Raw genomic sequence first — 22,450 nt, forward strand, 5'->3', positions numbered from 1 at the left:
CAAGTTCTGTATTGCTTGAGGACAAGCAACGCTCAAGTGTGGGGATATTTGATAGTGCTCTAAATGAACATATATTTAGTAGCAATATCCTCCCAATATGTAAATTATTTAGTTGTAATTGTCCTATTTTAAGTTGTAATTGTTTATATTAAATAAGTGCGAAGACAAAAGGCGAAAACAACGATTTGAAGACGTAAACATCCAAAATGCTCAATTGTACAAGATACAATTCAAGTGGTTCAAATTATTGATGAGAAACGTCTAAAAATGACAAGAGTACAAGTTGCGGAACGCAAAGTACAAGATATTAAATTATACGAAAGGACGTTCGGAAATCCAGAACCGGGACCTGAGCCAACTATCAATGCCCGATGCAACGGACTAAAAATTATGAGTCAACTATGCACAAGAATATAATATAATATTTAAATAATTATATAAATTATTTATATATTATATATATTTAAATAAAACGTCGACAAGCAAATGGCCAAAAATTTGTGAGCTGGATTTCGGACCTCCGCACTCGCGGAGCTCTGAAGGCTTAAACCTCCACGATCGCGGAGCACACCAGGATCAAAATTTCCTATAAATTCAACGAGCTTCTGCCGAGTTTTATACATAAAAAATAAATAATACTACTCTGTAATAATAATATATATATATATATATATATATATATATATATATATATATATATATATATATTATATATATAGTATAGTGTAGTTTTATATTAGATTAGTTTTGGGTTATGCAAAGGTTATTTTACGGGTTTTAAAGTCGGAGCTCTGTCCGTGTAACACTACGCGATAAATAATCAATGTAAGCTATGTTCTCCTTTTTAAATTAATGTCTCGTACTTAAGTTATTATTATGCTTATTTAAGACGAAGTAATCATGATGTTGGGCTAAAATACTAAAATTGGGTAATTGGGCTTTGTACCATGATTGGGGTTTGGACAAAAGAACGACACTTGTGGAAATTAGACTATGGGCTATTAATGGGCTTTATATTTGTTTAACTAAATGATAGTTTGTTAATTTTAATATAAAGAATTACAATTGGATGTACCTATAAATAACCATATACACTCAATCAGACACGATGGGCGGGATATTTATATGTACGAATAATCGTTCATTTAACTGGACACGGGAATGAATTAATAGTCACTAGAATTATTAAAACAGGGGTGAAATTATGTACAAGGACACTTGGCATAATTGATAACAAAGTATTAAAACCTTGGGTTACACGCAGTCGATATCCTGGTGTAATTATTAAACAAAGTATTAAGACCTTGTTACAGTTTAAGTCCCCAATTAGTTGGAATATTTGACTTCGGGTATAAGGATAATTTGACGAGGACACTCGCATTTTATATTTATGACTGATGGATTGTTATGGACAAAAACCAGACGGACATATTAAATAATCCAGGACAAAGGATAATTAACCCATGGGAATAAACTAAAAATCAACACGTCAAACATCATGATTACGGAAGTTTAAATAAGCATAATTCCTTTATTTCATATTTAATTTCACTTTTAATTATCGCATTTTTATTTACTATCATTTTATTTATTGCACTTTTAATTATCGCACTTAAATTATCGTCATTTATATTTTTCATTAGGTTTTAATTGTGACTTAAAATATAAAATCGACAAACCGGTCATTAAACGGTAAACCCCCTTTTATATTATTATTATATATAAAAATATATATTTTGTACAAATATAGTTGTTTAAAATATAGTGTAAAATAAGTCGTCTCCCTGTGGAACGAACCGGACTTACTAAAAACTATACTACTCTACGATTAGGTACACTGCCTATAGTGTTGTAGCAAAGTTTAGGTATATCCCATCTGTAAATAATTAAAACTTGTGTAATTTGTATCGCTTTTCGTATCAAAAATATATAGTATTTCACGTACACCTCGCACGACATCAATAATCATCTTAATAATACACGCAAACCAACGTGTACGCTTCTCAAATAGCATACGTCCGTTAAAAGGCTAGCGCTCTAGCTCGGACGGGGATATCAAGCCCTATGGATCCATATACAATTACTCGCGCCCACCAGTTCTTATAACCGGCAGTTACTAGTTACCAAAGCTAAGGGATTTTCGGTTCAAACTCGGTGTAGAATTTAGTATGTAACTTGTATCCATTGCGTTTAAAATTAAGTGCATGTATTCTCAGCCCAAAAATATAGATTGTAAAAACAATTAAAAATGGAGCATATGAAACTCACGCATATATATATTATAAAACATTTAGTAAAACATTTGCATGTATTCTCAGCCCAAAAATGTAAAGAGTAAAAGGGATTCAAATGAACTCACCTTAGCAGCATATAAAGTTGTTCACCAAAATGTGACCGAAACTCAGATTACCAATTAATCGTAGATCTCAACCTAGAGAACATATGTTAGTCAATAAATGTCTATTAAGCTAGGTCAGGTCATAGTGTATCATAATCCTAATGCTCGAGATCGACATATAATAGTTATCCAAAATCGTTTCAAAAAGTCAATTTTGACAATAGTTCAACAAAACGAGACGTGCCTTATATAAGGATTCATTTACTCGGTTGGTAATATTTAAAAGTTCACTTTATCAGTATCGTAAACAAGTTGTTTAAATCTTAATTGCAGATTCAAAAGCAATTTTAATTAACGTCAAACATAATTCAGTTGATCATATCTTTTAATCCGTTCATCAAAACTATTCGATATCTAAATGAAAAGTTATTGATTTTTCGCCAGCTTTCCAAAAACATGTATATCATATACCTTTTACCAGTAATATATGTATTTAATTAGTGATTCATTATAAACTGTTTAACGACGAAATTTAGCATACAAGCATATGTAAATATATATACTCGAGCACTAGACATGGATACATAATTAATATATAAAAGATAAGATATGAGTACTTACGTATCAGTATTGAGATTCAATATTGTAGGAAAGTACGTAGACGTAACGGAGATGATAAACACTAGGTTTGATTCACAAATATACCCCCGAACATTACCCATAACCTCCTTAGCAATAACCCATAATTTCCTTAGCTTTTTCCATTATGAAAACCCATTTTGAAAGTGACACGCTCATGACCTTGTCGTAGTATTTTATGTATAATACTAATTATAACGATATTTAAAAATACTAATAATAATAATAAGATTAATAATAATATTATTAATCTTAATAATAATAATAATAATAATAATAATAATAATAATAATAATAATAATAATAATAATAATAATAATAATAATAATAATAATAATTATAATTATAATTATAATAATAATTAAATAACATAAATACGGAGTAATATATGATCAGAAGAGGAAATGTGCCACAAATGAACCAAAACGTCGAAATTTATAGACTTTGGCATGTCCTCTTAGCCATGCGATCGCATGGAAGTTGTGAGGGGAAACCATGCGATCGCATGGTCCCTTTTTACTGGTCACATTCGTTTATTTTTATCTTCGTCGACATATTTAAATATTACGTAAATTCGAATATTAAAATTTTAAAAGTCGTATTTATTAAATACTTCAGGGGTATTCTATGTAACTTATAATTAATAATTTCTATCATGTCGTTTTCATGTGAATAGTAAATGAATTAATTTAAATTCAACTATTTAAGCTACACGTTGTACGTTGTGCTTTACAATTTGTACATTATTAATTTAACTTCGTTTCTTAAAAAAAATTACAAAAATTATATCATAAAAATAAAATGACTTAATACGTAAAATTTTTAATTTGAAATAGCATCGTTTAATAGTAAATTTTTAATCATTTCGTATATAAATATTATTCGCATGATTCCGTATATATCGAAAACTCTTATATTTATTAAAATATGTATATAATACATGTTATGACGTTCGTGAATCGTTGGACAAACAGGGTGGTCAACCGTTATATATTAAAAAATCATTTTCAAAAGTTTTAAAACTTGTCAAAATTCATTGTTTATCATGTCGAAAATATTAAATCATATAGAGAATTGGTTTAAATAAGTCGAAATTTTCCGGGTCATCACAGTACCTCCCCGTTAAAGAAATTTTGTCCCGAAATTTGAGTGAGGTCGTCATGGTTAACAATAAAAATGTTTTTATGACGAATATGAGTTGATAAATAGAATTTCCATCACCGTTGAATAATATGGATAAAACAATCCAATTACTCGAAGCGTATGAGGGAAGTTATCGTAAAAGAGTGAAATGGAGAATAGAGATGCGTCTTATCTCTTGACGTAGTAACGATTGATTTCCGGAATTTAAAGAATAGAAAATCTTCATAATCTAAATAAGATTTGATTCTTCGGTAATTGCAGAAATTAGGATTTCCTTTGATTAAATGCGTAATCTGCCTCGATTGCTATGTCTGATATTTCGCTATAAATTAACCACTTTCGTTTCATTATTTTCACTACTGCTACATCTTCTTCCTTATTTCATACTTCCAAAAGATTGTGAAATGCTTAATCCAGTTCTGATTCTTGATATACTCCTAACTTTTATATCTGTCATTCTTCTTTTTCATCTACCACCAGAGAAAGTTATTTTCTTCTACCATTACCTTGGGGTTATAGTGTTTTTCATTCTCCCGTGTCTTTATATTGCTATACGCATTGATATACACGGTTTGTAATTTCGGGGTTGTTATCGGGCTTTATATTCTCCATTATATTTCGAAGCTTCATGCTTTCGTTTTCTCTTCCCGACTTTAAATCAAGCGAATAATGGTCCAGAATTCGTAGGTACGAATTTCGGAATGAACATAATTAATGTTCTAAAAAAACGGTAATAGCACAATCTGACTTGTCAAATTACCAGAATACCTCAAAAAGACCGAATCATTAAGAAAATATTTTCTTGATAGTTTAGAGGTTAAATAGAATGAAAGAGTTATGTAACATGGTTTATAATGAGGGTATGATCTGTGAACCTTTATCACATTCCATTAGAAACTCAGCATGACTTACTGTAATATAATCACGTTGATCAAGTGTCATTATATTATACTAACTCATGCTTCAGTTCCCAACACCACTTCAAAAATATTCATATTTTAAACTCGAAGGTTTCAGAATTTAGAAACTAAAATAGTTTCTTTTATGATGTTGCACAGATATCGCAAGGAGAAAATTGATTTCCGATAAGAATGATTATGGAATGATCTCCAGAAATATGGATGATATTTATAATGAAAGATACGATGATATCTTAGAATTTCTAATATCAGAGGATGATGAAGAATATTGTCCGCAAGGGTTTAGATTCGGAAGCAAGGTATTCGTTAATGGATTCAGCAGATACTGGATAATTTGGATTCTTTGAAGGCAGGTTTAGTCTTTGTGATTTATCCACAGCCTCCTTCATACTTTGCTCAATCCGTTTTTCAGTTCCAAACCTTCTCTTTTTCTGAGCTTTGCCAACACACTATTCTTTATCATCAAACTTTTGGCTGTTAAGGTCGATTACAGTTTTTGCTACTTCATCAGCATTCAAAGTTATCATAACCGAATCGTTGGTTATCAATTCGAGGTGTTTTCAAAAGTTTGAAGGGTTTGCATGAAGATTGTAATTGTCAAGATACATATGATGTTCTAGAATTTTGAACGATACAATTTTTTTTTTCTTTTTTTTCTGGGTTTATGAATAGAAGTGATGTTCTAGCACAGTTTTGAAGTCAAAGTATAGCATTTGAAAGATGTAAGAATCTAAGAGTGATGTTTTCTGTTAAATCTTGGCTTGGATTCTGATTTTTCAAAATCAGAATATGTAATTGAATTTGTATGGAAACGATTGTATATCGCTGTGAGCATAGTTAATAATTTTTGAATCAAAGTTGAAGAATGTACAGTATAACATATTAATTGTGAACTTATATATTTCCCGAGTATTACCAACCCGTTAAAGATTTCACAATTAATATTTTGTACAAAAGAATTTTTCTTTTATTACCGTCTTTATGAAAATATATGTATGTATATTTTCTTCAGATGTAATACAGATTTGATGAGTTAATATCATATTAAGCTCATTTGATTTTTAAATTGAATGAATAATCTCTAAAACATTAAGGATTACATAATCTTCGCGGAGTATTTCACTAATGAAATCAATACTTCATTATTTATTCTTATTCCTCGTTGAAGGATGTTGATGCTCGTGGAATTCTTATGAACTTCATAAGATATAAATGATGTTTTCTAGAAAGTTTCGAGTACATCGAAGATAAAAGTGTAAAATCAAACATGTAATTGATTAATACACTAAGTTCATTATGCAATGGAATTCATTGAGTTGAAATAGATATTTGTAGTTAACGATGGTTAAGTTGTTAACAAAGGATGTACATCATAGCATATTAGTAATATGAATTAACCGAGTAGTATATACCCCTTAAAATTCACACGTAATAGCTTAGTACGAAAAGATTCATGATGGTTTTAAAATTTATATATATAAGATATACATATAAATTCTTTAGATGAATTGAGTTATTACTTCATAACTCATTGATACAATATACTCGTTGTTGACTCGTAATGATGTCCACGGTGCTTTCTTGAACTGACGGAGCTTGTGATGTTAGAGGTGCTGCTGATTCTGACGATGTTGACAGCACTGACTGTGCTGGTGAGGCTAAGGGTACTGTTGATGCTATTGGTAAAACAAGTCTAGCTTGTATCTTACACCATTCGGATAAGGGTTTCTACTCTATCTAATTTAGGGGTAAGGCTAGAATAGATAATCTCTAAACTTTAGAAATTACATAATCGCCGTAGAATGTTTTTCCGATGAAGTTATGAATCCATACTTCATCGTTTGTCATTGCTGGTACTTCTTGGTACCTATGGTGCGTATGATGTTGATATCCGAGGTACAAATTGTGATGTTGAGGCGTGTGATGCGGATGTGGTTGTTGGTGATGGTAATGATCCTGTTGGTGTGGATGATGGTGGTACCGGTTATGCTGCGGGTGCTGCTGCTGGTGTTCGTAACCCTTGCACCTTATTCTCCAAAGCCACTACCCGAGCACGAAGCTCGTTGACTTCTTCTATTATACCGGGATGATCGGTGGTTCGGACGATCGGATAAATAAGATTTATAATATGGGATAGTATATAATCATGATGAGATACTCTAGAAATGAGAGAGAAAATAGTATTACGAATAGGTTTGCCGGTAAGTGCTTCAGGGTCTTTGCCAAGAGGTGAATGTGGTGGATGGAAGGGATCACCTTCTACTTATCTCCAATGATTAAGTAGGCTAAACCCATCCCCAATTCATCCAGAATAAAAGATGGCTGATTGGTTGATCCATTCCGGTTACACTTTCTTCAGAGTTCAGGTGAATATCCATATCGGAATAGCTGTCAGAATTTAAGGAATTTGAACTAGATACGGGATCCATCTTGTATAATTAGAGAGATGATTTTTGATATGAAATAGATTATAGAATTTGATTGGTACTCTTCAATACATAATTTACATATGTATATATAATACCAAAATTCCGTAAATTACGGATAAATTTTCGAAAGATGGCAGTCAAAGTTTACTGTAATAGATATGCCAAGATATGAATTTTGTCTATACACTATCTATGCAATCAATGTAATAAGACGTGTTTAGACTTAAGATGATAGACAGGTAATTTCTGACAAGAAATGATCAGCAAAACTTTTGACATGCAGACACAGTCGAAGTCCAGACTTACTAATGCATCCTAACAACTATCAGTTAGACACACTTATGCAAGACCTGGTTCACTAGGACCAACGCTCTGATACCAACTGTGACGATCGCTCCAAATCCATATGGACGAACACGTCATTCATCGATTTCATTGCGAGGTATTTGACCTCTATATGATACGTTTTGTAAACATTGCATTCTTTTGAAAAGACACACCATAAATGAATATTTAAATCAAAGGTTTTCGACATCTGATGATTTCTACATATAGACAATCACTGTAAATAATAGTTTACAATAGTACTTCCATTGACAATGCAGTCAAAATAAGATACATGGTGATGATTTGGTGAATGCAACGTTTTCTTGAAAAATATGCCATGTACGGCTCCATGCACATAGCTTGTCTAACATATAAGCAAACAGCGGAAGACTTCTAGGAAACCTGAGAATAAACATGCTAACAAGTGTCAACACAAAGGTTGGTGAGTTCATAGTTTTAGTGTTTCGCATAATCTGTATATAAAAGTGGATCACAAGATTTCAGTTGTTTCATCCAAAATGTTTATCAAAACATTCTACAAGATTGAGCACCCTGGTAACTAAACTTAACGTATATATAATTTGTACCCTTTGTATAATCATCTTAATAATACACGCAAACCAACGTGTACGCTTCTCAAATAGCATACGTCCGTTAAAAGGCTAGCGCTCTAGCTCGGACGGAGATATCAAGCCCTATGGATCCATATACAACTACTCGCGCCCACCAGTTCTTATAACCGGCAGTTACTAGTTACCAAAGCTAAGGGATTTTCGGTTCAAACTCGGTGTAGAATTTAGTATGTAACTTGTATCCATTGCGTTTAAAATTAAGTGCATGTATTCTCAGCCCAAAAATATAGATTGCAAAAACAATTAAAAAGGAAGCATATGAAACTCACGCATATATATATTGTAAAACAGTTAGTAAAACATTTGCATGTATTCTCAGCCCAAAAATGTAAAGAGTAAAAGGGATTCAAATAAACTCACCTTAGCAGCATATAAAGTTGTTCACCAAAATGTGACCGAAACTCGGATTACCAATTAATCGTATATCTCAACATAGAGAACATATGTTGGTCAATAAATGTCTATTAAGCTAGGTCAGGTCATAGTGTATCACAATCCTAATGCTCGAGATCGACATTTAATAGTTATCTAAAGTCGTTTCAAAAAGTCAATTTTGACAATAGTTCAACAAAACGAGACGTGCCTTATATAAGGATTCATTTACTCGGTTGGTAATATTTAAAAGTTCACTTTATCAGTCTCGTAAACAAGTTGTTTAAATCTTAATTGCAGATTCAAAAGCAATTTTAATTAACGTCAAACATAATTCAGTTGATCATATCTTTTAATCCGTTCATCGAAACTATTCGATATCTAAATGAAAAGTTATTGATTTTTCGCCAGCTTTCCAAAAACATGTATATCATATACCTTTTACCAGTAATATATGTATTTAATTAATGATTCATTATAAACTGTTTAACGACGAAATTTAGCATACAAGCATATGTAAATATATATACTCGAGCACTAGACATGGATACATAATTAATATATAAAAGATAAGATATGAGTGCTTACGTATCAGTATTGAGATTCAATTTTGTAGGAAAGTACGTAGACGTAACGGAGACGATAAATACTAGGTTTGATTCACAAATATACCCCCGAACATTACCCATAACCTCCTTGGCAATAACCCATAATTTCCTTAGCTTTATCCATTATGAAAACCCATTTTGAAAGTGACACGCTCATGACCTTGTCGTAGTATTTTATGTATAATACTAATTATAACGATATTTAAAAATACTAATAATAATAATAAGATTAATAATAATAATATTAATCTTAATAATAATAATAATAATAATAATAATTATAATTATAATAATAATTAAATAACATAAATACGGAGTAATATATGATCAGAAGAGGAAATGTGCCACAAATGAACCAAAACGTCGAAATTTATAGACTTTGGCCTGTCCCCTTAGCCATGGATCGCATGGAAGTTGTGAAGGGAAACCATGCGATCGCATGGTCCCTTTTTACAGGTCACATTCATTTGTTTTTATCTTCGTCGACATATTTAAATATTACTTAAATTCGAATATTAAAATTTTAAAAGTCGTATTTATTAAATACTTCAGGGGTATTCTATGTAACTTATAATTAATAATTTCTATCATGTCGTTTTCATGTGAATAGTAAATGAATTAATTTAAATTCAACTATTTAAGCTACACGTTGTACGTTGTGCTTTACAATTTGTACATTATTAATTTAACTTCGTTTCTTATAAAAAATTACAAAAATTATATCATAAAAATAAAATGACTTAATACGTAAAAATTTTAATTTGAAATAGCATTGTTTAATAGTAAATTTTTAATCATTTCGTATATAAATATTATTCGCATGATTCCGTATATATCGAAAACTCTTATATTTATTAAAATATGTATATAATACATGTTATGACGTTCGTGAATCGTTGGACAAACAGGGTGGTCAACCGTTATATATAAAAAAATCATTTTCAAAAGTTTTAAAACTTGTCAAAATTCATTGTTTATCATGTCGAAAATATTAAATCATATAGAGAATTGGTTTAAATAAGTCGAAATTTTCCGGGTCATCACAATTTTTAAAGGTGAATTTTGTACTTATAGATCTTAAGATAAGTAATACCTTCACATGTGAATTGTTATGTCTGTTTATATACCACTATGATACTTTTTTTTATTTAATATTGTATATAGGTACATCGAGAATCATTTTGGGGCTACTATCTCTCCACTGGCTACAAAACGTTGCCGCTTTTATAACGTCTTGGTTTTATTTTTCGAGTATTTTTAGCAACTTTTTTATTTTTCTAGATTCATATCCTTATTGTTGTTTTTGATTCTAAATTTCATATTGAATGCGAATATATGAGAGTGTAGTTTTGTTTTGATGATAATTATTGGCCACAAAACACATATTTAAAGTCACTACATTCCCCACAAAATCGGACAAAATTTTGTGGAGAATTTTTCAAAAAAATTTCAATTGCAGATTAGGCCCATTTTCGCAAGATAACTAGAAAACGGCGCTCCGAGCAAGACATCCTTACGGCTTTCTCCCGTTCGAAGCAGTTTAGATGCCGAAAATGACATTTTACTATTTTTAAAGGTGAATTTTGCACTTTTATATCTTAGGATAATTAATAACTTCACATGTGAATTGCTGTGCATGTTTAAATACCACTATGATACTTGTTTTTATTTAATATCATATTTAGGTATATCAAGAATCATGTTGGGGCTACTATCTCACCACTGGCTACAAAACGTTACTGCTTTTATAAAGTCTTGGTTTTATTGCTCGAGTATTTTTAGCCGTTTTTTTATTTCTCTAGATTCATAACCATATTTTTGTTTTTGTTTCTAAATTTTATATTGAATTTGAATTTTTGAGAGTATAATTTTTTTGATGATAATTAATGGCCGCAAAACACATATTTGAATTCACTACATTTCCCACAAAATCGGGTAAAATTTTATGGAGAATTTTCCAAAAAAAAAAAAATTCAAATGGAGATTAGGCCCATTTTCGTAAGATAACTAGTAAACGACGCTACGAGCAAGACTTCCTCAAGGCCTTCCCCCGTTCGAAGCAGTTTATATGCCGATAATGACATTTTGCTATTTATAAAGGTGAATTTTGTACTTATAGATCTTAAGATAAGTAATACCTTCACATGTAAATTGTTGTGTCTGTTTATATACCACTATGATGCTTGTTTTTATTTAATATTGTATATAGGTACATCTAGAATCATTTTGGGGCTACTATCTCACCACTGGCTACAAAACGTTGCTGCTTTTATAACGTACGTCTTGGTTGTATTGTTGAAGTATTTTTAGTTTTTTTTATTTCTCTAGATTCATATCCTTATTGTTAATTTTTTTTATAAATTTCATATTGAATGCTAATATATGAGAGTGTAGTTTTGTTTTGATGATAATTAATGGCCGCAAAACACATATTTGAAGTCTCTACATTCCCCACAAAATCGGGCAAAATTTTGTGGGAAATTTTCCAAAAAAAAATTTAATTGCAGATTATGCCCATTTTCGCAAGATAACTAGAAAACGGCGCTACGAGCAAGACTTCCTTAAGGCTTCCCACCGTTCAAAGCAGTTTAGATGCCGATAATGACATTTTACTATTTTTAAATTTGAATTTTGCACTTATAGATCTTAAGATAAATAATACCTTTACATGTGAATTGTTATGCATGTTTAAATACTACTATGATACTTGTTTTTATTTAATATTATATTTAGGTATATCAAGAATCATGTTGGGGCTACTATCTTACAACTAACTCTAAAACGTTGCTGCTTTTACAACGTCTTGGTTTTATTGTTCGAGTATTTTTAGCCGCTTTTATATTTCTCTAGATTCATATCCTTATTGTTGTTTTTGTTTCTAAATTTCATATTGAATGCTAATTTATGAGAGTGTAGTTTTGTTTTGATGATAATTAATGGCCGCAAAACACATATTTGAAGTCTCTACATTTCCCACAAAGTCGGAAAAAATTTTGTGGAGAATTTTTCGAAAAATTTTCATTTGCAGATTAGGCCCATTTTGCAAGATAACTAGTAAACAGCGCTACGAGCAATACTTCCTTAAGATTTTCCCCAGTTCGAAGCAGTTTAGATGCCGATAATGACAATTTACTATTTTTAAAGGTGAATTTTGCACTTATAGATCTTAAGATAAGTAGTATCTTCACATGTGAATTGTTGTGCATGTTTAAATACCACTATGATACTTGTTTTTATTTAATATTGTATTTAGGCATATCGAGAATCATGTTGGGGCTACTATCTTACAACTAACTCTAAAACGTTGCTGCTTTTATAACGTCTTGGTTTTATTGTTCGAGTATTTTTAACTGCTTTTTATTTCTCTATATTCATAACCTTATTGTTATTTTTGTTTCTAAATTTTATATTGAATGCGAATATATGAGAGTGTAATTTTGTTTTGATTATTATTAATGGCCGCAAAACACATATTTGAAGTCACTACATTCCCCACAAAATCGGGCAAAATTTTGTGGAGAATTTTTCGAAAATTTTTCAATTGCAGATTAAGCTCATTTTCACAAGATAACTAGAAAATGACACTACGAGCAAGACTTCTCTAAGCCGTTCCCCCGTTCGAAGAAGTTTAGATGTCGAAAATGACAATTTACTATTTTTAAAGGTGAATTTTTGCACTTTTAGATCTTAAGATAAATAATACCTTCACATGTGAATTGTTGTGTCTGTTTAAATACCACTATGATACTTGTTTTTATTTAATATTGTAAATAGGTACATCGAAAATCATGTTGGGGCTACTATCTCACCACTGGCTACAAAACGTTGCTGCTTTTATAACGTCTTGGTTTTATTCTTTGAGTATTTTTAGCCGCTTTTTTATTTCTCTATATTCATAACCTTATTTTTATTTTTTTTCTAAATTTTATATTGAATGTGAATATATGAGAATGTAGTTTTGTCTTGATGATAATTAATGGCCGCAAAACAAATATTTGAAGTCACTACATTCCCCACAAAATCGGGCAAAATTTTGTAGAGAATTTTCGGAAGAATTTTTCATTTGTAGATTAGGCCCATTTTCGCAAGATAACTAGAAAACGGAGCTACGAGCAAAAATTCCTAAAGGCTTTCCCCCGTTAGAAGCAGTTTAGATGCCAAAAATGTAATTTTACTATTTTTAAAGGTGAATTTTGCAATTTAAATCTTAAGATAAGTAATACCTTCACATGTGCATTGTTGGGTCTGTTTAAATACCACTATGATACTAGTTTTTATTTAATATTATATTTAGGTATATAGAGAATCATGTTGGGGCTACTATCTCACCACTGGCTGCAAAACGTTGCTGCTTTTATAACGTCTTGGTTTAGTTGTTCGTGTACTTTTAGCCGTTTTTTTATTTCTCTAGATTCTTAACCTTATTTTTGTTTTTGTTTCTAAATTTTATATTGAATGCGAATATAAGAGAGTGTAGTTTCGTTTTGATGATAATTAATGGTGACAAAACACATATTTGAAGTCACTACATTCCCCACAAAATCGGGCCAAATTTTGTGGAGAATTTTCTGAAAAATTTTCATTTGCATATTTGGCCCATTTTCGCTAGATAACGAGTAAACGGCGCAACGAGCAAGACTTCCTTAAGGCTTTCCCCCATTCGAAGAAGTTTAGATGCCGAAAATGACAATTTACAATTTTTAAAGGTGAATTTTTGCACTTTTAGATCTTAAGATAAGTAATACCTTCACATGTGAATTGTTGTGTCTGTTTAAATACCACTATGATACTTGTTTTTATTTTATATTGTATATAGGTACATCGAAAATCATGTTGGGCTACTATCTTACCACTGGCTACAAAACGTTGCAGCTTTTATAACGTCTTGTTTTTATTGTTTGAGTATTTTTAGCCACTTTTTTTATTTCTCTTGATTCATAACCTTATATTATTTTTGTTTCTAAATTTTATATTGAATGCGAATATAGGAGAGTGTAGTTTCATCTTGATGATAATTAATGGCCGCAAAACACATATTTGAAGTCACTACATCTCCACAAAATCGGACAAAATTTTGTAGAGAATTTTCTGAAAAATTTTCATTTGTAGATTAGGCCTATTTTGGTAAGATAACTAGAAAACGGCACTACGAGCAAGACTTCCTTAAGGCTTTCCCCCGTTCGAAGCAGTTTAGATGCCGAAAATGTCATTTTACTATTTTTTTAAAGATGAAATTTTGCAATTTTAGATCTTAGGATAAGTAATACCTTCACATGTAAATTGTTGGGTCTGTTTAAATATCACTATGATGCTTGTTTTTATTTAATATTGTATTTAGGTTCATCGAGAAACATGTTGGGGCTACTATTTCACCACTAGTTCCAAAATGTTGCTGCTTTTATAACGTCTTGGTTTTATTGTTCGAGTATTTTTAGTCGCTTTTTTATTTCTCTAGATGCATAACCTTATTGTTGTTTTTGTTTCTAAATTTCATATTGAATGCGAATATATAAGGGTGTAGTTTTGTTTTGATGATAATTAATGGTGACAAAACACATATTTGAAGTCACTACATTCCCCACAAAATCGGGCAAAATTTTGTGGAAAATTTTCCGAAAAATTTTTATTTGTAGATTAGGCCCATTTTCGCAAGATAACGAGTAAACGGGGCTACGAGCAGGATTTCGTTAAGGCTTTCCCCCGTTCGAAGCAGTTTAGATGCCGATAATGACATTTTACTATTTTTAAAGGTGAATTTTGCACTTTTAGATCTTAGGAGAAGTAATACCTTCATATCTGAATTGTTATGTCTGTTTAAATACCACTATGATACTTGTTTTTATTTAATATTGTATATAGGTACAACGAGAATCATGTTGGAGCTACTATCTGTAGTGACCCGAACTTTTCCATGTTTATATATATATTAAATGAAATTATTATTTACATGATTAAGTGTTTCCAACATGTTAAGCAATCAAACTTGTTAAGACTTGATTAATTGAAATAGGTTTCATATAGACAATTGACCACCCAAGTTGACCGGTGATTCACGAACGTTAAAACTTGTAAAAACTATACGATGACATATATATGGTTATATATATATAGTTAATATGATTTTATTATAAGTATGTATCTCATTAGGTATTTTAACAATGAGTTATATACATAAAAATGAGACTATTAATTTAAGTAACTTGAAAACGATATATATAACGATTATCGTTATAACAACGTCTTACTAGGTACATATGAATCATATTAAGATATTGATACACTTGGTTAATTATGTTAAATGATAAGTAAATATATTATTAAGTGTATTAACAATGAAATACATATGTAAAAAATAAGACTACTAACTTAATGATTTCGAAACGAGACATATATGTAACGATTATCGTTGTAACGACATTTAACTGTATATATATCATACTAAGATATATTATATATCATAATATCATCATAATATAACAATTTAACATCTCATTTGTTATAATAAACAATGGTTTAACAACATTCAACAAGATCGTTAACCTAAAGGTTTCAAAACAACGTTTACATGTAACGACTAACGATGACTTAACGACTCAGTTAAAATGTATATACATGTAGTGTTTTAATATATATTCATACACTTTTGAAAGACTTCAAGACACTTATCAAAATACTTCTACTTAACAAAAATGCTTATAATTACATCCTCGTTCAGTTTCATCAACAATTCTACTCGTATGTACCCGTATTCGTACTCGTACAATACATAGCTTTTAGATGTATGTACTATTGGTATATACGCTCCAATGATCAGCTATTAGCAGCCCATGTGAGTCACCTAACACATGTGGGAACCATCATTTGGCAACTAGCATGAAATATCTCATAAAATTACAAAAATATGAGTAATCATTCATGACTTATTTACATGAAAACAAAATTACATATCCTTTATATCTAATCCATACACCAACGACTAAAAACACCTACAAACACTTTTATTCTTCAATTTTCTTCATCTAATTGATCTCTCTCAAGTTCTATCTTCAAGTTCTAAGTGTTCTTCATAAATTTCAAATGTTCTAGTTTCATAAAATCAAGAATACTTCCAAGATTGCAAGTTTACTTCCAAGTTTTCTAAATCCATTCCAAGTAATCATCCAAGATCAAGAAACCTTTGTTACTTACAGTAGGTTATCTTTCTAATACAAGGTAATAATCATATTCAAACTTTAATTCAATTTCTATAACTATAACAATCTTATTTCGAGTGGAAATCTTACTTGAAATTGTTTTCGTGTCATGATTCTGCTTCAAGAACTTTCAAGCCATCCAAGGATCCTTTGAAGCTAGATCTATTTTTCTCATTTCCATTAGGTTTATCCAAGGAACTTGAGGTAGTAATTATGTTCATAACATCATTCGATTCATACATATAAAGCTATCTTATTCGAAGGTTTAAACTTGTAATCACTAGAACATAGTTTAGTTAATTCTAAACTTGTTCGCAAATAAAAGTTAATCCTTCTAACTTGACTTTTAAAATCAACTAAACACATGTTCTATATCTATATGATATGCTAACTTAATAATTTAAAACCTGGAAACACGAAAAACACCGTAAAACCGGATTTACGCCGTCGTAGTAACACCGCGGGCTGTTTTGGGTTAGTTAATTAAAAACTATGATAAACTTTGATTTAAAAGTTGTTATTCTGGGAAAATGATTTTTATTATGAACATGAAACTATATCCAAAAATTATGGTTAAACTCAAAGTGGAAGTATGTTTTCTAAAATGGTCATCTAGACGTCGTTCTTTCGACTGAAATGACTACCTTTACAAAAATGACTTGTAACTTATTTTTCCGACTATAAACCTGTACTTTTTCTGTTTAGATTCATAAAATAGAGTTCAATATGAAACCATAGCAATTTGATTCACTCAAAACGGATTTAAAATGAAGAAGTTATGGGTAAAACAAGATTGGATAATTTTTCTCATTTTAGCTACGTGAAAATTGGTAACAAATCTATTCCAACCATAACTTAATCAACTTGTATTGTATATTATGTAATCTTGAGATACCATAGACACGTATACAATGTTTCAACCTATCATGTCGACACATCTATATATATTTCGGAACAACCATAGACACTCTATATGTGAATGTTGGAGTTAGCTATACAGGGTTGAGGTTGATTCTAAAATATATATAGTTTGTGTTGTGATCAATACTGAGATACGTATACACTGGGTCGTGGATTGATTCAAGATAATATTTATCAATTTTTTCTGTACATCTAACTGTGGACAACTAGTTGTTGGTTACTAACGAGGACAGCAGACTTAATAAACTTAAAACATCAAAATATATTAAAAGTGTTGTAAATATATTTTGAACATACTTTGATATATATGTATATATTGTTATAGGTTCGTGAATCAACCAGTGGCCAAGTCTTACTTCCCGACGAAGTAAAAATCTGTGAAAGTGAGTTATAGTCCCACTTTTAAAATCTAATATTTTTGGGATGAGAATACATGCAGGTTTTATAAATGATTTACAAAATAGACACAAGTACGTGAAACTACATTCTATGGTTGAATTATCGAAATCGAATATGCCCCTTTTTATTAAGTCTGGTAATCTAAGAATTAGGGAACAGACACCCTAATTGACGCGAATCCTAAAGATAGATCTATTGGACCTAACAAACCCCATCCAAAGTACCGGATGCTTTAGTACTTCGAAATTTATACCATATCCGAAGGGTGTCCCGGAATGATGGGGATATTCTTATATATGCATCTTGTTAATGTCGGTTACCAGGTGTTCACCATATGAATGATTTTTATCTCTATGTATGGGATGTGTATTGAAATATGAAATCTTGTGGTCTCTTGTTACGATTTGATATATATAGGTTAAACCTATAACTCACCAACATTTTTGTTGACGTTTAAAGCATGTTTATTCTCAGGTGAATACTAAGAGCTTCCGCTGTTGCATACTAAAATAAGGACAAGATTTGGAGTCCATGTTTGTATGATATTGTGTAAAAACTGCATTCAAGAAACTGATTTCGATGTAACATATTTGTATTGTAAACCATTATGTAATGGTCGTGTGTAAACATGATATTTTAGATTATCATTATTTGATAATCTACGTAAAGCTTTTTAAACCTTTATTTATGAAATAAAGGTTATGGTTTGTTTTAAAAATGAATGCAGTCTTTGAAAAACGTCTCATATAGAGGTCAAAACCTCGCAACGAAATCAATTAATATGGAACGTTTTTAATCAATAAGAACGGGACATTTCAGTTGGTATCCGAGCGTTGGTCTTAGAGAACCAGAAAATTTGCATTAGTGTATCTTATCGAGTTTGTTAGGATGCATTAGTGAGTCTGGACTTCAACCGTGTTTTCTTTAAAAATGATTGCTTAACATTTTTGTTGGAAACTATATATTATTAACATGTATATATTATGTGATATATTAATCTCTTAACATGTTTGATATTGTGTGATAGATGTCTACTTCTAGCACAAATCCCATTGACTCACCTAATAATAACGAAGAGTCGAATATATATTGGACTGATTCACAAGTTCCCGAAGAAGAACCGAAAGAAGAATCAGAACCAGAAGAAGAATTAGAACCGGAAGAGGAGGAACCGGAGGAGGAAATAGAACCGGTGGGGGAAATAATAAAACGGTTAAGTAAAAGAAAATCCTCAACCAACCGACCAAGGTTAATTATGGTCAATGGTGTTTCCGCCAAGGAAGCAAAATATTGGGAGGATTACCAATTCTCCGATGAATCGGATTCCGACGAGAATTCTGATGATGTTATAGAAATTACCCCAACTGAATTTAAAAAGGCAAAAGAAAATAATAAGGGAAAGGGCATAAAAATAGAGAAATCTAATTCCAACCCCGATGAACTTTATATGTATCATCAACCCCCGAAGCCCTTAAGTTGTAACAATGACCCGGGAACCTCTAAACCACCTGGTTTTTCTAAACCGTTGTGGAAAACGACAGCTCGTATTAGGGGAACATCATATATCCCTAGAAACTTGGCAAAACAAACCAAAACCGAAGAAGAAGAAACGAGCGAGTCGGAATAAGATAGTTGTATTCGTGTGGTGTAATATATGTAATATAGTGTGCTTATGCTTTATGATATATGTAAAAATTGCTTGTATTAATAAGTATTTTTTTTATGAATCTAACTCTTGTCTATTTTGAAATGTCCCGTTCTTATTGATTAAAAACGTTCCATATTAATTGATTTCGTTGCGAGGTTTTGACCTCTATATGAGACGTTTTTCAAAGACTGCATTCATTTTTAAAACAAACCATAACCTTTATTTCATAAATAAAGGTTTAAAAAGCTTTACGTAGATTATCAAATAATGATAATCTAAAATATCCTGTTTACACACGACCATTACATAATGGTTTACAATACAAATATGTTACATCGAAATCAGTTTCTTGAATGCAGTTTTTACACAATATCATACAAACATAGACTCCAAATCTTGTCCTTATTTTAGTATGCAATAGCGGAACCTCTTAGTATTCACCTGAGAATAAACATGCTTTAAACATCAACAAAAATGTTGGTGAGTTATAGGTTTAACCTATATATATCAAATCGTAACAATAGGCCACAAGATTTCATATTTCAATACACATCCCATACATAGAGATAAAAATCATTCATATAGTGAACACCTGGTAACCGACATTAACAAGATGCATATTTAAGAATATCCCCATCATTCCGGGACACCCTTCGGATATGATATAAATTTCGAAGTACTAAAGCATCCGGTACTTTGGATGGGGTTTGTTAGGCCCAATAGATCTATCTTTAGGATTCGCGTCAATTAGGGTGTATGTTCCCTAATTCTTAGATTACCAGACTTAATAAAAAGGGGCATATTCGATTTCGATAATTCAACCATAGAATGTAGTTTCACGTATGTAACGACCCGTCCTTATCCTCCTGGACGAAGTCATCAACATTTGGTCCCATTGCGATGATCGACTCCTAATAATGTCCTTAAAATGAGTAAATGCACAGCGGAAGACTTAATTCGTACCTGAGAATAAACATGCTTTAAAGTGTCAACCAAAAGGTTGGTGAGTTCATAGGTTTATCATAACAATCATTTCAATATATTAATAGACCACAAGATTTCCGTTTATAAATATATGTACACTCGCAAGTGTATAAAATTATTCTATAAATTGTAGGCACCCGGTAACAAGCCTTAACGTTCATGTTTTACCCTCTGAAGTACACCAGATCAGGTGTGTTTAAAATAACCTCGAAGTACTAAAGCATCCCATAGTCAGGATGGGGTTTGTCAGGCCCAATAGATCTATCTTTAGGATTCGCGCCTACCGTACATAGACAAGTAGTTTAATGTTACCAAGCTAAGGGTATATTTCTGGTTTAAACCCACATAGAATTAGTTTTAGTACTTGTGCCTATTTCGTAAAACATTTATAAAACAGCGCATGTATTCTCAGCCCAAAAATATATATAAAAAGGGAGTAATGAAACTCACCTAATGTATTTTGTAATGAAAATACATAGAACGACATTGAACATGTATAGGGCTGGCCTCGGATTCACGAACCTATATCATTTGTATATATATATTAAAACGTATAATTGTAATCGAACAATTTATTATATCTTAATTTATATATTATATATTAAATTTGTTTTTTTATATTTAAAATGATTATTATTTATATAGTTATATTAATATATCCATACTTGTTTAATGTTGTATTTAAAAATCGATAGTTTGTTATTTGTACGTATTTATAAATAATATTGGTAAGTTTGATATATATAGTCATGCGAAATTTTAATATAATTATAGTATATGTAATAAGTATATTTTATGTATAAAATGTTTATCTGTTTAAAAATGATAGTTTTTAATATTGATAATTTAGTAATAATATTAATAATAACAATAATACTAATAACAATCCTAATAATAATAATATTAATATTTATAATATTAGTAATGATAATAATAATAATAATGATGATATTAATAATTAAAATACCAATTAATACCTTAGTAGCATAAAAAGAGAATAAACTGCCAGCGACGGGACTCGAACCCGCGACTCCTTGTTCACCCAACACCCCTAGGACCACTCATCTGATTCTGCTTTTCCTGATTTAAATGATATCCCAAAATACTTAAACCCATTATTTCAGTTCCTAATTCATCTTCTTCTTTAATACACAAACGACCAGAGATTAATACAAGTAGCAAGAAATCTCTCAACTAGTTTTAGGACTTAAAGCTAATTTAAACTAATGATCATTGAGTGAGTTAATAAAAAAATAAAAAAAATAATAAAAAAAAATTATATAAACCCACTGTTACTGTGCGACGGTTTAAGAAAAGAGAAAAAAAGTTTGATTTCACTTTGGAGCTAGTTTTGTATAAAGGTTATAACATAAAATAGTTTGTAAATCGTATATAGAAACCATTGAAATCGTCAATTTGGCTTAAAACACAAACACAAATCCGAATTTCTTCAAGAACACACAAGTTGACTTTTTGTTTCAAAAACTTTGACTTCAAAATTCTAATTCGATATGAAAAATTGGGTTTTGATACTTGACAGATAATTTGAATAGACAATTTCCAACAGCTCTGCATTAATAGATTTTCAAGTTTCATTCGAAGTTGATTTTTGAGTAAAAAAAAAATCACACGAACAGGGAACTGGGTTTTATCTCCTGGTTATTTCTGTTGCTTTCGCGAATTGGTAAGACTGATATTCATAATATGATTAAGTAAATGATGTATTACTCGTTTGGTTCATAGTTGATATATGAAACCGACTTGTAACAACTAAAGACAGAAGATGTCGGCCAAGAATTATTCGAGCAGGCAGGAATATAATAAAAATTAAGTTGAGACAGATTGATGGCAGATTTTGGTTTGTAGTTAAATGAAATTCGATAAATAACAAACGCAG

This window comes from Rutidosis leptorrhynchoides, chromosome 4 (genome assembly GCF_046630445.1).
Source record: "Rutidosis leptorrhynchoides isolate AG116_Rl617_1_P2 chromosome 4, CSIRO_AGI_Rlap_v1, whole genome shotgun sequence".
NCBI lineage: Eukaryota > Viridiplantae > Streptophyta > Magnoliopsida > Asterales > Asteraceae > Rutidosis > Rutidosis leptorrhynchoides.